Genomic DNA, 18855 nt, shown 5'->3' with positions numbered 1-18855 from the left:
ACATACTGAAGGTTAAAGCAATGAACAACCATTCTCAGAGATTTTGTGCCATATTGCTGCCCAGTTAAATCTGAAGTAGGCTTCTGAAGATGTTATTTGATGAATTATACATTATGTGAATACCGACCACACAAGTCGACCAACTGATGTTATACCTCCAAAAGGTTATGCGATGTTTCCTATTGTTGAGGTAGGACAGCAGCTGGCTGCAATGCTATAGGAAAGAGAGGAAAGTGTTGGTACTGCAAAGATCTCAGCTAAGCATCAGTGTGAAACATCGGAATCTGGAGCAAAAGAAATATGCAGGAGAAACTCAAGCAACATCAGTGGGAGCAAAAGAATGGTCTCTAGTTCAGGTGGGAGCCTTTCATATCATAACCAAGACCCACAAATCAATCTGTACCTTCATATGGGATTCATGGTTGAGAGCAGATTTGATTTTTAAAAAAATCATGTTTGGCGCAGATAGAGTAACTCAACAAGTTATTTCTATTAGCAGATGGTTCATTGACTTGGGGTGAGGGCTTTGGGGGAGGTGGATGAGATTTCAAATTCTACACAAAATTTATAAAGGGGTGCAAAGAAAACCTTGTTTATTCAGACTTTGTTTTGGAATTAACTACCTATTGGAATGGTGGAAGCAAATCAATCATATCTTCCAGAGGGAATAAAATAGACACTAAAAGGGGATAAATCTGCAAGGTCATGGAGAAGAGAAAGGAAATTAGACTGTTGGAATTTCTCCACTTATCAGAACTGAATATAATATTAATGGACCAAATAGTCACCTTCTATGCCGTAATAGCACATTTTCACAAGAGAATTAAGACTATTTAAAAGTACTGGTAATATCTTCTGATAAAAAATTACATTGCAGTAAAAGTGTTTGGATACACAATTCTGAGAGACAGTAACAAATTAGTGACTGAGGTATTGAGGAAGATCTTAATTGGCAATTAGTGTGTGTGAGATGATTGATCTTTCTTTGTCCTGGGACCATCATAGCCTGAACTCTACATTCTTTGATTTTTATGTTTCTGGATCAATTAGGATGAATGACTTGTGAGCAGGATCAGATGTTAATTGATTCCTATCCATGCTTTTGAGTTGAGAAGATTGCCTCCACAACTTGAAGATGAATTTGCACCAAAGAAAGAACAACTCAATGGAAGAAGTGTTGAAGAGCTGAACAATTAATACCCTATTATAAAACAGAATGGAAATGCTTTTTTTTCATAGTGCACAAAAACAAATCCAATTCTTCCAATGTGCTCAAATGACTTATCTTTCAGTCTTTTTTAAATTAAATTTACCGATAAAATAACTTTTATGTGATTTTAATGCTGCATTTCTTTTAGTGATTTCATACAGTACACCCCAAGGATGCATATTTAGCCCACCGCTCTATACACCCACGACTGTGTATCCAGCTACAATTCCAACGCCATCTACAAGTTACTAATGGTGCTGATGACACCATAGTTGTCGGCAGAATCACAAACGGCAACGAGGGAGCGTACAGGAGGGAGATTGATCAGCTCATTGAATGGTGTAATGATAACAACCTTGCGTTCAATGTCAGCAAAATCAAGGTGATGAGTGTGGACTTCAGGGGGAAGTGAGGGGAACACGACCGACCCAGTCCTGATTGAGGGCTCAGTAGTGGAGAGGGTCAAGCACTTCAAATTCCTGAGTGTCAACATCTCTGAGGATCTGTCCTGGAGCTTCCGCATTGATGCAATCACAAAGAAGGCTTGCCAGTATTTTACCGAAGACTCCCATTAACGTCTTCAGGTGTGCCATGGAGAGGACTCTGGCTGGTTGCGTCACTGCCTGGTATGGAGGCACCAACTTTCAAGACAAGAATAAACTCCAGCGTGTTGGTAACTCAGCCTACGACATCACAGGCACCAGACTTCATCGAGGATATTTACATGAGGCAACGTCTTAAAAAAGCAGCCTCTCTCCTCAAAGACCCACACAACCCAGGCCATGACCTCTTCGCTGTGCTACGATTGGGGAAAAAAGCACAAGAGCCTAAAGACAAGTACTCCACAGCACAAGGACATCTTCTACCCCACTGTCATCAGATTCCTGCATAATCAATGAACCAAAGACATTGTCTTACCTTTCATGCCCTATTTTTTTTATATACTAATGTTGTAAGGTGGTGATAATATGAATGTTTTCACTCTGATACTGCTGGAAAACAAATTTCAGGACTTGATCGTGACAATAAATTAAGATTCTGATTCTGAATTTCAACCAAATGTAAGAGATCCTGTTTTGCTTGAATGGGATTTATTACTTAAGGTTCATCCTGTCACTCATTTCGAATTGTGTAGTTCTTTGATACTGTCGCAACATGTCACTTAAGATATGTAAAGTGATTAAATTTCACTGTTGTCACTTGAAAGCTGGTTGAGTTTTAAAGAAAGCAAACAAAATGTAGGATTTCTGGAAGTCTAAAGCAAGAAACCAGCTTGAGTGATGCTGTGAATATATAATCAATACTGTGCTTGTGAAATCACTAGTACGGTGTTTACTCCAGCCTGTTCTGTCCAAAGCAATAAAATATTTATTGCAAGTAATCCACCCAATCACCAGAAGTATATTATTTCCAGAGAAAGGTGAAATAACTAGGCCGATTTTGAGACAAAAGCTTGGGGCACTCCACTCTCATCCATGAAAAGAAATGAATCTCGCCCCAAAACGCTCAAAGTATCCACATTTTCTAATTATCGCAACCATAAATAGGACTGTCCCCCACAGAAGAAGTTTAATGAGCTTGCCATAGGAAGTGGAAGTTTGTTCCAAAGCCCATAATATCCTCCAGGATGAGATCTGGGATCTCATCTCACAATGTAAAATTGAAACCTCTGATTCTCCCTAATCTAATTCAATTTGTGTCTCTTCTGTGTGAAATCCTTAATTTGTATAGGCCTCTCTGGGTGATTAAGATGCTTTATTGTGGGCCTTTCCCCTTCTCTCTACCTATTTCAGACCTCATCCACCCTCTTTGAAATTAAATGGGGGAAAATAAAAGTGGGAGAGAGATCCTACAAACACTCAAAGGTATTGGTGGGTACTTCTACAGGGCAAATTTATTTTATAGGATATGAGAAAGATGTATTAGCTGATAGGGTCATTGGTTAATGTATATGATTCCTAGCATAGATGGGTGGTCAGAGAATCTAGGTGGTGTTGAGACACATGTGAGGGAGAATAGGTTTTACGAATGTAAGTGGGTGAATAAGATCAATGAGCTCATTCTAACAGCCAACAAAGACTCAATGTCTGGAAAAGACTCTCCTATATTATGAAAATAAATGAAGCTTCAAGGCTTTGGAAATATACTTCTGGTCACATGGAGAGCAGAGAAGACAGACCGACAGAAATGAGTAGGACCTCAGACCTAGATGCTATCGTATGACCAGCTGGCCTAAAAGATTACATCATATGGGATCCAGTGGGAGCTGCTCAATTGGGTGCAAATTTCTCTTCATGGTAAGGGTCAGACTGTAGAAGTAGAGGAGCATTTTTCAAAGTGGAGGCCATGATCAGTGGTGTAATGATAAGAGTACTAGTGATAATCTTGACCACAAGGAAGTTGGAGATAAGTTGTTGTGGCTAGGGTTGATTCAAAAATGGGATGTAAGTGCTGTATCACTGCTATAAAAGAACCAGCATTTTTTTTATTATAATAAAATAAACATCACATGGTACGAGGAGTGGAAGAAAGACCAGGAGTGTGCAGAGTGAGAATCAGTCTATAGCAGCAGAAAACATGGAGAATTTAAAGGCCATTAACACTACAAATTGGAGTGAAAATGATGACCATGAGCGAAGGTTATTCAAACAACGATTTATGCTGTATCTGTAAGCCACTGGGCTCAATAGCAAACCTGATACAGAGAAGATTGCACTGCATGAACTCAAATGCTAGAGTTTTCAACAGATTTTGTTTTTGCTGAGGCAGCTGACCAGGGCAAGTTCATCAAAGTTATTGAGGTGTTTGATGAACATTGTTCACCAAAGAAAAATGCAACATTCAGGATGCATCTGCTTCCTGTGCACACGCAGCTGCAGGCAGAGAGCGTTGATATTTTTTTTAATGGACATGAAATGAAAAGCAAGATCATGCAATTTTAGATCACTGTAAGATTCAATGATCCGTGATCAAATTTTGTTCAGGATGAGAGAGAGGTTGCTGCGAGAGACAGAACTTACCTTAGCTGGAACTGTGAAGATAGGGCCACGCCAGTGAAATTAGTCTGCAGCACGTGGAAAAAGTTTGGTGACACTGCAAGAGCCAGTGAACATGAAGGCATTGTTGTAGCCACGGTGTCTCAACACACACACATATATATATAAAAAAACAAAATATTGGAAACGACAAAAAGGTGGAGAGACATTCAATTATAAACGATGTGGCACTCAACATGCACCAAAAGAATGCCTAGCCTATGGCAAATCCTGCAATAAGTGCAAAGGGTAGAATCATAATGCAAAGGGAATCAAAACAGAAGTGAAAGCATGCATACTATAAAGCACACTATAGAAGAAACTCCCCTCAGTGATACACTTTTCATTGGCATGGTAATGCAGAAAGACTATAAACCAATGGACATCAAACAGCCAAGAATGAACAGAGTCAAGCAGGATGAGTGGACTGAGTCATTGCATGCAAATAGAACAAATATTCCTTTCAAGATGGTCACAGGGGCAAAGGTCAATTTGATCTGTGAGCAAGCCATTCATTCATGCAAATTCATGGAGAGAGTATCGACATGAAAGGTACATGTAAACCCAAAGTGAAAGATAAAGATAAAGAGCACGATCTCATGTTCATAGTGGCCAGAGATGGACATGAATCACTGCTCGCTGGCAAAGCATGTGAAAACTTAAGCCTAGTCAAGAGACTTTTACCACATTAGAGGAAATACTGGATCAAGTTCCAGATATCTTCAATAGGTTTGGAGTTCTACCATTCACTTATAAGATACAGGTAAAATAGAAGGGTTCCAGTACCACTAAAAAAAAAAGCTCAAGTAGGCTCTCGATCCATTGATGGCCCAAGGAAGTGGAGGATCCCACATAATGGGTGAATTCAATGGTGTGTGTCAAAAAGAATGGTGACCTACGTGTATGCATGGACGTAAAATACTTGAATGCCAATAATAAGAGAGAACATTATTAGTTTCCAATCAGGGATGAAATTACAAGTGGTGCAATGTTTTTCACTCAATTGAACACATACTAGGGTTTCTGGCAAATAAAATTGCATGAAGATAGCAAAAATACTGTACATAAAACACTTTTTGGTCAATACTCCTGTCTGAGGATGTCCTTTGGAATCTCCTCAGCTCCGGAAGTGTTCCACAGGTCAATGGAACACATCATAGAAGGCATAAATGGGGTATGTGGGTACACGGATGACATGATCCTATGGGGATCCAGACAAGAACAACACAAGTGACCCATCAAAGTGCTACAACATCCAGAAGTATGGATTAAAGTTAAACAGAGAAAAATGTCAGTTTGGTGTGAAAGAAATCACCTTTCTGGGAGGTAAACTATCAGATGCAGGTGTGAAGCCATACAAGAGCAAGATGAAAGCAATTTTAGAGATGCCCAGTCCCACTGACATAAAAAGGCATATTGAGAGTGGCACATTCAATTTCATTGGCAAATTCATATCAAACCTGTCTCCCAAAACAATGTATCTAAGGGAGTTGTTACAGGACAAATGTGAATTCAGGTGGACAACCAACCATAAGGAAGAATGGGGATGACTGAAGACAATTCTTTCTACACAACAGGTACCTTTGAAGTTCTTTGAGGCATCCGGAAAGACAAAAATATCTACAGGTGCTTCAAAAGATGGAACAGGCCGTGGGAGAAGATTGACAAGTATCATTAAGCATCAAGAACGATGACAACATCTGAATGTCGATATGCACAGATTGAGAAAGTGTCTAGGACTGGTCTATGGATTTACAAAATTCCATAGTTATGTGTATGGTCTATCAACATTCATGGCAGAGACAGACAGCAAGCTATCAAGAAAAATCTCAGTGAAATGTCGCCATGAATCCAAAGACGGATGATGAAGCTACACCTTATGACTTTGAATTGACGTAGACACCAGGGAAATGATCCAGGGCAACTGCACAGAGTGACGCTCACAATGAGAGTTCCACAGAGACGGATGTGAATCTCCGTGTGAGTCTGATCACTGAATCTCTTGACGTATCTGTCATGAAATCCAAACAGTAACAGCTGACATAGTAAAGGACATGGTCATCAAGAATTTGAATGAAGGATGGCCTTGAGGTAAATCTCTGCCATGCTACAACATCAGAGCTGAGCTTCTACTTGAACAGAGAAGAATTGCCATTCCTTGATCACTGTGACAGAGATGCTGTAAAGGGTGCACGAAGGGGACCTTGGAATGGAAAAATGCAAGGCAAAAACTGCTGTTTATTGGTTCGGGATAAACACTGACATTGACAGGATGGTTTCCAGCTGTGAGACTTGTTTGAAACATCACCCAAAGCAGACAAAGGAATCCATGATCATAACTTACTTACTGGCAGAACTATGGCAGAAAGTTGAGACTGATGTGTTCCACGTGGATGGAAATAATTACTTGCTGGTTATTGACTATCTATCGAACTATCCGAAGATTGCGCTGCTTCCCAACATGTCTGCTGCTCATGTGATCAAATATATGAAGTCAATCTTTGCAAGACATAGAATTCCTCCAATTGTCTACAGTGATAAAATATGATTTTCGATATATGACTTCAAGTCCTCTGCATCCACAGTCAAACAGTTAAGCAGAGAAAGGAGTTCATATAGTTAAATAATTGCTCAAGAAAGCACAAGACAATGACTCAAATCCTTAACTAACTCTATTGAGTTACAGAGCTTCATTGCTTAAACATGGCACGTCACCTGCTGAGCTTCTGTTGGGATGTGGACTATGTACCACACTTCCCTACTCTGCAGAGTCAAACAAGGACAGAGATGTTGAAGATGTCGAACGAAAACAAAAGCATCGGCAATGGAGACAAAAAGCCAACTATGACAAGTCAGCAAGATGCTTAGGGCCACTGGCACAACAAGACCCAGTGAGACTCAAGATTTCAACACTTGGGACAAGAAGGCCACTCTTCTGGAGGAAGTAAATCCAAGATCCTTCACTGTCAGAACAGAAGGTGGTCAAATACTGAGGAGGAATCAAAAGAGCCTATTGAAAATGCAAGAGACACTGCAGGAGCAGACAAATGTAGAAGATTCAGCCTGCAAAGCAACAGAAGAAATACTATCAGTCCCAGACAGTAGTGGTTGAGCAGAGCCAAAACCAGCACCCTGTGTTAAGAAGATCCACATGTATTCCAGAAGAGATGTATTAAAAAGAAAGAAATGAAAACAAATTGGCTGTGCATACAAATAAAAATCAGTAATAAATCATGAGCAAAGTATGAATCCTTAAATTAATCTCAGAATGAGTCTGTTCAGGAGTCTGATGGTTGAGGGATAGGAGCTATCCTTGAACCTGGAGGTCCAAGTCTTATGGCACCTATAGCTCTTTCCTGATGACAGCAGTGAGAACAGTGTATGTGCTGGGTAATGTAAATCCTTGAAGACTGCTGCTGTTCTCCAATGTCAGTATTACATGTAGATGTTCCCAATGATGGGGAGAGTTTTCCCTATCGAAAGCATTATTAGAGATAATATATATAGGAGTATCTAGAGAAACAGGGTTTGATCAAGAATACTCAACATGGGTTTGTGCATAGAAGATCATGTTTGATGAATCTTGTTGAATTTCTTTTTGAGGAGGTGACTAGGAATGTTGATGAGGGTAGAGTAGTAGATGTTGTCTATATGGATACCAGTAAGGCCTTCAATAAAATTCCACATGGAAGGATGGTAAGGAAGGTTCAGGTGCTAGGTATAAATTTTGAGATAGTCAACAGGGTTCAACAGTGGCTAGAAGGTAGATGCCAGAGAGTCATAGAGGATAACTGTCTGCAGGATGGAGGCTGGTAGCAAGTGGTATGCCTCAGGGATTCGTGTTGGGTTCCTTGTTATTTGCCCTTGACGTTAATAATTTGGATGATGAAATGGTAAACTGGATTAGTAAATATGCAGATGATACAAAGATAGGTGGAGTAGTGCATAGTGAAGAAGGTTTTCAGACATTGCAGATGGATTTAGATGGCTTAGAAGAGTGGGCTGAAAGATGGCAGATGAAGTTTAATACTGATAAGTACGAAGTGCTTCATTGTGGAAAAAATATTCAAAACAGGACATATGCAATAAACAGGAGGGCATCAAAGAATGCAGAAGAACAGAAAGATCTGGGAATAACAGTTTGTCATTCTTTGAAGGTGGAATCTCATGTAGATAGAGTGAGTAAGAAAGCTTTTGGTATGCTGGCCTTTATAAATCAAAGCATAGAATATAGGAGTGGAAAGTGATGTTGAAACTATTCAAGGCATTGGTGAGGCCAAATTTGGAATGCTGTGTACAGTTCTGGTCACCAAATTATAGGAAGGATATCAATAAGGTAGAGATGGTGCAGAGGATTTAGTAAAATGTTGCCAGGATTTCAGAATCTAAAATACAAAGTAGATTAGGCCTTTATTCACTGGCCCAACAAAACCCAGTGAGACTCAAGATTTCAAGAAGGTTGAGGGGGGAATATGAGGGGGATAGATAGAGTAAATGATAATAGGCTCCTTCCCTTGATGGTAGGTGAGATTCATACAAGAGATCATGAGTTGAGAGTTAGGGGGCAAAAGTTTAGAAGTAACATGAGGGGGAACTTCTTAACTGAGAGAGTGGTGGCTGAGTGGAATGATCTTCTGGAAGAGATGGTCACAGCGAAGCCAATCTTGTCCTTTAAGGAAAAGTTTGATAGGTATATGGATGAGAGGGGATTGGAGGGTTATGATCAAAATGCAGGAAGGCGGGATTAGAGGAGATCTCAGATCACTACGGACTAAAGGGGGTGAGATGGCCTATTTTCATACTGTAATTGTTATATGATTATATCGTTATATGATGTGTTGGGCTGTGTCCACTACCTTTGGAGGGTCGTGGACACACCTCATCCCTTTTGAGGTTTTGGTGGCCCCATACCAGGACATGATGCAGCCAGTCAGCACATTTTCCACTACACAGCTGTGGAAGTTTGCCAAGGTTTCCAATGGCATACCATACCACCACAAACTCCTCAAGTAGTAGAGGCACTGACATGCTTTCTTCATGATGACATAATATGATGGGTCCAGAATAATGACTCAGGTATTCCATTTTGTTTGACCACTGCATGTCTTCTCCCTCAAAAATGATAACTGGATCATTCTCCTTTGCTTGCCCTTTCCTAAAGTCTACACTCATCTCCTTGCTCTTAGTTTCATTGAGTGTGAGGTTGTTGCTAGCACACGGTTCAACCAAGTCTACAATTTCCCTCCTGTCTGCTGACTCATTGCCCCTTCTTATATTGTCTATTACAGTGGTATCATCCACAAATTTGTATATGGTGTTGTTATACAATCATGAATAGAGCATGGTGGGGAGGGGGTGGTGGGCTGGTGGTGGTGTTGGAGGGGGTGGGGGGGACTAAGTACACAACCCTGTGGTGCCCTTGTGTTAATGAGATTATGGATATGTTCTTGCCATTCTGCACCACTTGGTGTCTGCAAGTGAGGAAATTGAGGACCCAATTACACAATGGGGTAATGAGTCCCAGGTTTTGGAGTTTGCTGATCAATCAGTTTTGAGGGGATGATGGTGATGATTGGTGAACAGTTTTCAATACAGAGCATCCTGATGTATGCATCTTTGCTGTCCTCATGTTCCAAGGTTTCGTATAGAGCCAATGAGATGGCATCTACCATAGACTTGTTGCTGTGGATGGATCCATGTTGTCACTCAGACAGGAGCTGCAGGTCAATGCAATCATGAAGCAGGCTCACCAGCAGCAATGAACCACAGACACTGTCTTACTTTAACTTTTCGTGCACTATTTTTATTTATTTTTGTAAGGTGGTTTATATAAATGTTTGCACTGTGATGCTGGTGCAAAACAACAAATTTCGTGATTTGTTCACCACAATAAATCTGATTCTGATTCAGATACGCTTCAACACCAGCCTTTCAAAACAGTTCATCACTGTGGATACATAGGAATATCGGAAGTAGGAACAGGAGTAGGCCAAAAATGGCTCATTGAGCCTGCTCCGCTATTCAATACGATCATGGCTGTTCCATGGCTGTTCCTGGCCAATAGTTGGTCAGGAAGGTTTCCACACTCTTCTTGGGCACTGTTATGATTGATGCCTGCTTGAAACAGGCAGGTGAGTACCTGTTACTTTTAAAAGACCATTAGACAGAGTAGATGGATAGGAAATAGACCAAGCACAGGAAATGGAATCAGGTCATGTAGACATATCATGGACAAAGGAGGACATTACTGCCGTGAGATGGCAGGATGTTATGGAGGGATCGACCAGTGAGGCTCTTTGGGTGGAATTGAAGGGTGGAGGAGGCAAGAGGGTGCTAATAGGGGTGTATTACAGACCACCAAATGGGCCAAGAAAATTAGAGGAACAAATTTGTAGGGAGATAACGTATATGTGTGAAAAACATAAGGTAGTGATCATGGGAGATTTTAACTTCCCACACTTTGATTGGGATACCCATACGGTTGGAGGGCTGGATGGGCTGGAGTTCGTTAAATGTGTTCAGGATTGTTTTCTAAATCAGTTAGTAGAAGAACCGACTCAGGATGGTGTAATACTGGATCTCCTGCTAGGGAACGAGCTAGGTCAGGTAGCGGACATTAATGTTGGAGAACCAATTGGGTCTAGTGATCATAATTCTGTTAGTTTTAGAGTAGTTTTAGGGAAGAGCAAGGAGAGGCCTAAAGTTGAGGTTCTGGATTGGAAAAGAGCAAATTTTGAAGGAATAAGAAGGGATTTGGGGAGTATTGAGTGGGACAGGATATTTTCAGGTAAGGATGTAAATGAAAAATGGAAGATATTCAAAAAAGAAATTTTGAGGGTACAGAGTAGTTATGTCCCAGTGAGGATCAAAGGAAAGGCTGGAAGTCATAGGGAGGCTTGGTTTTCAAGGAATATTGGAAATTTGGTTAGGAGAAAAAGGGAGGTGTACAAGAAGTATGAAGAGCAGGGAGCTGAGAAGTTGAAGGAGGACTACAAGGAGTGTAGAAGGAATCTTAAGAAAGAAATTAGAAAGGCCAAAAAAAGGCATGAAGAGGCTTTGGCTGACAGAGTAAAAATAAATCCAAAAGGTTTCTATAAGTACATTAAAAGTAAAAGATTAGTGAGAGATAAAATTGGACCCCTTGTAGATAGCGAGGGTAGGCTGAGTGAGAAGTCAGAGGAAATGGGGGAAATTTTGAATGATTTCTTTGCCTCGGTATTCACTAGGGAAAAAAATGTTGAACCAGTTGAAGTAAAGAAAAATAGTGGTGAGGTCATGAAGCATATAAGGATAACCAAGGAGGTAGTGATGGCTGTGTTAAAAAAAGATAAAGGTGGATAAATCTTCCGGACCGGACAAAATATTCCCTAGGACACTCAGGGAGGCTAGTGGACAGTTAGTGAATCCATTAACAGAGATATTTAGGATGTCACTGGCCACGGGGGTGGTACCAAAGGATTGGAGGGTGGCGCATGTGGTTCCTCTGTTTAAGAAAGGGTCCAAATGCAAACCTGGGAATTATAGGCCTATAAGTCTGACATCTGTGGTGGGCAAGTTGATGGAAAGTGTTCTGAGGGATGCTATTTACAAATTTTTGGAGGTACAGGGATTGATAGGGAGTAATCAGCATGGTTTTGTCAGGGGTAGATCATGCTTGACAAACCTGATTGAGTTCTTCGAGGGGGTTACAAAAAAGGTTGATGAAGGGAAAGCTGTGGATGTTGTCTATTTGGACTTTAGTAAAGCTTTTGACAAAGTTCCCCACAGGAGGTTAGGAAAAAAGGTGGAGGCATTAGGTATAAATAAGGAGGTAGTGAAATGGATTCAGCAGTGGTTGGATGGGAGGTGTCAGAGAGTAGTGGTAGAAAATTGTTTGTCCAATTGGAGGCCGGTGACTAGTGGAGTTCTTCAGGGTTTGGTCCTGGGTCCACTATTATTTGTTATATATATTAACGATCTGGATGTAGGGGTGGAGAATTGGATAAGCAAGTTTGCGGATGACACAAAGATTGGTGGTGTTGTGGACAGTGAGGTAGATTACCATAGATTAAAAGGTGATTTAGGAAGGCTGGAGGTGTAGGCTGAGAAATGGCTGATGGAATTTAATACAGATAAATGTGAAGTGCTACATTTTGGAGAGGCAAATTTAAATAGGTCATATACATTGAATGGTAGACAATTGAGGAGTGCAGAGCAACAAAGGGATTTAGGAGTTATGGTAAATAGTACCCTCAAGGCTGATACTCAGGTAGATGGTGTGGTGAAGAAGGCATTTGGAATGTTGGCCTTCATAAATCGGAGTATTGAATTCAAGAGTAGGGAGGTTATGATGAAATTGTACAAGGCATTGGTGAGGCCAAATTTGGAGTACTGTGTACAGTTTTGGTCACCAAATTATAGAGAGAGTGCAGAGAAGGTTCACGAGAATGTTGACAGGACTTCAGGGTCTGAGTTACAGGGAAAGGTTGTGCAGACTGGGGCTTTTTTCTCTGGAGCGTCGAAGATTGAGAGGGGACTTGATAGAGGTGTTTAAGATTTTAAAAGGGAGAGACAGAGTAAATGTGGATAGGCTTTTTCAATTAAGAAAGGGGGAGATTCAAACTAGAGGACATGGTTTAAGATTGAAGGGGAAAAATTATAAGGGGAACATGAGGGGAAATTTCTTTACGCAGAGGGTGGTGGGGATATGGAATGAGCTTCCGGCAGACGTGGTCGAGGCGGGATCATTGGTTACATTTAATGAAAACTGGATCGTTACATGGATAGGAGGGGACTAGAGGGGTATGGACCGGGTGCTGGTCAGTGGGACTAGGAGGGTGGGGATTTGCTACGGCATGGACTAGTAGGGCCGAACTGGCCTGTTCTGTGCTGTAAGTGGTTATATGGTTATATGGTTATATAAATCAGGCCTGCTTCCATGAAGTGCAACTCTTTAACTCTATTAGTGGCCATAAGAGAAACCTTTGTGTGAAGATGGAGGATGCTAATGAGCTTTGTATGCTACAGTTATGACTTTCATTCCTCCTGTACATTGTACTTATGTACAAAGACAATAAACACTCATCCATTAATAATGAATACTTCACATTATCTGAATTAAAAAGATGCATTGATATTGGTGTACAAATGTGAAATACTGGATGGGGAAAGCAGAAGGGTTAATGGATTTAACATTTTTGAGAGTGATTAATTTACCAAACTAAGATGAATAATATCCAAAGTGGTTAAAAGAAACAATGGAGGAAATTGTTGAGACCCTGAATGCATTGTTTCTGGCTTGACACAATGCTAACATGGCACTGTTATTTAAAAAGGAATAAATTGAATAATTGCTGGCCAGTTAGTTTAACTTTGGTATTGAGAGAACTATTGGAATCAATTAGATAGCATGGTAGAGAGCTTTGATTAGAAATGAAGTTTAATCAGATGCAGCCAGTAGGAATTTGTTAGAGGGAGATTATCTCTAATTAATCAATGAAATTTTTGGATGAGCTGACAAGAGGATTGATGAGGTCAGTGTGTTTAATATGATCTTCAGGAATTTTCACAGGGTTTTGACAAGGTCAAGAAAATGGTTACGATTGACAGGTATTTTTGTGTTTGGAAAAATGTTATCTGACCCACAGCGACAAGTATTTAGCCCCTTGTCCTTAATAATGGATGTCAAAGAGTTAGACTTAAATGCAGGGGCCTGTGTGAAGCAGTTGTGAGATGATACAGTGGATGATTGATAGTGAGAAAGTAAGTTTTATCTTGGTAGAAGATATAGATTGTTTAATCAACTGGGTAGAAGGAGCTAATGGAATTTCATCCAAAGATGTTTAAGGTAATACATCTAGGGAGTCACATCAAGGCAAGGAGATATTCAGTGGGTTGGATCACATTGAGGATTTTGAAGGAAGAAAGAAGTCTTGGATTATGTGTCCACAGATCCTCAAAAACACCAGGACAAGTCAATAGAGTTTATTTGCAAAAAAAACACTTGTATTGAACTAAAATAATTTGTTTGTGATTATGTGTACTGAGATCCAATTAAAAACTTTTCTATATATTAGCCAAGGCAGTGAATATAAGAGAAAGGAGGCTGTTCTTAAACTACACAACATTATTCCAGGAACTGCACTCTCCATTGTCTTATTTCATACTAGTTTAATCACATTCCAGGAAAGAGTGTAAGATGTTGTTAATGAGCATGTTGATAGGATGTACCTTTCAGCCCCAGGCTGAAATATTGGTTATATAACTTTATCTCCTATGGACGTTGGGAGTCCTTCTGAGTTCCTCCAGCATTTTTGTGTATTTACTACATTCACATTGTCTGTAGACTTTTGTGTTTCGCTCCATGTTGATAAGATAGGTCATTTATAAGTGTGCAGTGAAACATGGAAGTCTGCAGTGCTGTGATTGTAGTAAAAACACAGAAAGGCTGGAGAAGCTCAGCAGGTTTTGCAGTGTCCATAGGAGGTAAAGAGATATCACTGACATTTCAGGCCTGAGCCCGAATAGTTTACCTTGATGAAGGGCTCAAGCCCGAAATGTCATTTATTTATTTTACCTTTGTTATATAAAGGACACTGTTTGACCTGCTGAGCTTTGCCAGCATTTTGTGTATTTACTCCTGACCACTAGAAGGAATCAGACACTAGTTTGTTGCAGCTCAGTTGGATTCAAGATGGATGCCTCCACATGATCATGAGTTCTATATCTAATAAAGTATAGTTGTTCTAAAATAACCCATTTCTTTATTACAATAAAAGAAACATCACACCAACCATCACCTTAATCTTGTATTCGTCCCAATTTTCTTATCGCATGCATTGGCACAGAGGGAACATGCAAATTCTATACAGACTACACTAAGGTCAAGATTGAACCTAGGTCCCTGGCCCTGTGAGGCAGTAGCTGTACCAGCTGCGCAATTCCACCACCGAACACAAGCCAAGGTTAATTTCTTTGGAACAGCTAGCATGAGGCAAGATTTAACTGAGGCATGAGTTATGAAGGGCTTTGACAGAATAAACAGGAATTGCCTTAATCTGTTCCAGAGGAGAGCAGAAACTACATTTTAAATTTAGGCATAAAGCATGGCCCATGAGCCCGTACCACCAAATTGAGCTACAACCCTGATACATTTTGAAGTTCAAGTAGCTTTTGTGTGCTCAGATAGATAGTGCAAGTAGAGATAGTACAACTAGTTTGATACTGATGCACCAAAATTCTTACTTGCTGCAGCCACACAAGTATGCAACAGCATTAATATATATTTACCTCCTATGGATGGTGCAAGATCTGCTGAGTTCCACCAGCATTTCTGTGCTTTTACCTGTTGTAGTGTGCGTCGAAAGAACCAAAGACTTGTTGATCCAAACCAAGGCTTTTATTAACTAAAAGACTGGAGCATATCACAAATAGGTCGACCAGTCCAGAATGACCTGGTCTGGCTAGGAGCAATCCTTTAAGACCTGTCAGTAGGTGTGGCTACACTCTCTGTACATATACACATTAGTGATAGAATCTGTACTATCATACCTGTTTCAATATAGACCAACTACAATAGTATAATTTAAATTACCACTATGTGCCATACATTCAGAAGAGTATAGTTCAGAGTAGAATCTTTTAAAATCCAAATGATCTGATGTCATAATACCATTATCTTTATGAACAATTGTAATTTGACAGTTAGCACCAAACCCTCTCAATTGCTTAGCCAAAAACTTACCAGCTTTTTCACCGTGAATGTAAAATTGACTTATGGATTTCAAATGTTTGGCATTTGGCTGGATATGTTGAGACAAGATCAAATTTAGTTTTAAGTTCAATCCATATTTTGTCCACATCAGATTTTAAATTTGAACATATTGTTAATATAACTGTTTAATTTGTTTAATTAACTCAGATCTTTATTAGTCTTCCTTTTTTTAATTAACAATATTTGAAATGATTTGCTCTCAAAGAAAACCCTTCAAGGTATCTTAAATAACTAAACTAGAGGTCTCCAAAGAGAGATTAGTAACAAAAAAGAAAACTATCTGTTCTTCCATTAACTTAACAAAGTCCTTATCTGAAAATAACACTGAATTAAAGCACCAGTGTCTTTTATACTGAGAAAAATCAGGAAAAGTTTATGACGTTGTAACAGAGGCATGATCAGATATTACAATACTGTGGTATTCACAAGAATGAGTTAATGAAATTAAATTATTGTCAATAAAAAAAGTACTCAATATTTGAATAAGTGCGATGAACCAATCATCTGAAATGCCATAATCTGATTAAAAAATTCTTCCTCATTAATACATTCTTTTTTATGTAGCTGGGTTAGAAGATGAATGATCTAGGATTTGGTCCAACCAACAGTTGAAACCCCCACCTAGAATAAGTGAATATAAACTTAAATCTGGCAAGGAAGTAGAAAGAAACAAAAAAATACCTCTGGATCATCAACATTAGGAGCATAAACATTTGTGAAAACCATCATTTTATCATGTAATTTCACTGAAATAATAAAAAAAAATGACCGTTGGAATCCAAAACAACATTATGTATACTAAAAGGAATATTCTAATTAATAAGGATTGATTTCCCTCTAGATTTAACTTGAAAGGAAGAATAATATTGCTGCCCTTTCCACCACAACATCAGGCACAAAACATCACTGGCACGTATATGAATTTCCTGTTAAAATATAATTACAGCTTTAAGTAGTTTTAAATGTGAAGCCACTTTCCTTTGTTTTACTGGATGATTTAGGCATTTCACATTCCAACTCAGGAACTTGATAGAATTAGCTATGGTCACTCAGTTATAAAAAGCTTACACTAGCATTAAAACTAATTTCAGAAATTCCAATACGCGTGTGCAAAGCCGAATTCGTGTAGTATGCACAATGACTCCAGCCTGCAGATGGCCTGATTAAACCAGAGAGTACAACTCCATAAGCTGGAACCAAGGAAAAACCACAACAATAAAGCACCATGGCAATGCAAAACACACATGATCCCATTGCTGGTTCTCCAGACCCACCCCTTAAGGCTGATGAATAGATCGACAGCATGCTAATTAGTTCTAGAGTTTCTGCTCTAAAGCAAAATAATAAACATTTCCCCTGCAGCTGTTCATAACAAACCAAAAGAAACCACGCTTAGTCTAGATACAGTACACATAAAAAAAAAAGACTTCTCTTTAAAGTTTTTTTAAAAATGTGTTGCCGGATATTATAATTTTTTTAGTCCATTTTGATAGAACAATCTTAACTGTAAATACAATCTGAGTGTGTTGAATTCTATTCCTTTAACCACTCCAAAATTAAGTCGACTTGCAATGTCGATGCTTTCCCTGTGAAAGTCTTAAAAACAAATGAATAAACCTTTAACATATTAAGATTCAATAATTGATTCAAAGCAGCCATTCAACAACAACAAAAAAGAGAGTATGTCATTCAGGAGTTGGAGGTGGGATGTCACTCACTGAGCCAAACCTTTTCTTGCTCCCATTGGGAAGAGAGATGCGAAGACATGCTAGGAACAGCAGTGAAGGCTTATACCCACACTGACATAACTTCCCTGTAGACAGCCTGGTGCTTCATTACTTTAGCAGAGTAATCTTCCACGATTCTAAAGTTTTTGTCTTGGAATTGCAGGGTACCTCTACGATGGACTTCACAGATCAGCACTTCTTTTTATTTGATAGCGATGTGGGTGTATAACCACCAAATGTGGAGTTTGGCCCAATTTAGGCTTAGGTAATAAGGTCCTCTGTCAAGCTCCAGTGGTGCTGGAAACATCTCTGCTATCAACAAATCAGAGAAAAATTTAGTAAGTATCCCAGTATCTTCAGACAAGCCTACAATGTGCAGGTTCTGCCATCTACTTTGACTTTCCCGATCAACAATTCTCACTGTTAGTCTCTCATTATTGTCTTCCAGATACCAGACCCGATTGTTCAAATCCTAGATTCTGCTAAGGTCAAACGCTCACCTGTGTAGACCTGTGCAAGTCGATTTTCCAGTGCCAAAAGCCTATCATCTAAACGTTTAAATCCAGCGTCAATATATTCTTTGATTTGTTCAAGTATGTCGAATGAGCCCTCAGTAGTTAGGTTTGCCTGGGGATTAGGTGCAATTTCTTGTTTCTTTCCATTTTTTCCACTTCTACCCTTCTTTCCAACTCTTGTATCCATTTCAAATACAGAATATGCAATTCGACACTGAAAGATTTTTGAAAAAGTAAACACAGGAAAAGGTATACTGAAGGTATGGAGCTGTAATGGAGATGTCTAATCCATATCACCCCCTAATTGGAAGTCCATCCACTTTGTAAAAATAAAATGTTTTCATTCTTTCTTCTCTCTCCAAAGTACTTTGCTTTGAAGGCTGTGTGAATGTTGAGAATTTTCCCTAAACACAAGCTAAAACTACATTGAAACTGCATTTGCAGTTACTTCATAGAGTAATTAAACCTTAGTGCATCAATCAGGCCCTTCAAACCAACTCATCTCTGCTGACAAGTCAATATGCTAGGCTAATCCCTTTTCCCTGCCTTTGGTCTACATCCTTCTGTAGGCATGTAGGCATATATCTGTCCAAGCTTCTTTTAGGTCTCGAAATCT

The sequence above is a fragment of the Narcine bancroftii genome, chromosome 2 (assembly GCF_036971445.1).
Source record: "Narcine bancroftii isolate sNarBan1 chromosome 2, sNarBan1.hap1, whole genome shotgun sequence".
Lineage (NCBI taxonomy): Eukaryota > Metazoa > Chordata > Chondrichthyes > Torpediniformes > Narcinidae > Narcine > Narcine bancroftii.
The sequence above is the reverse complement of the archived record's forward strand: the minus strand, read 5'-3'. Positions refer to the sequence as shown.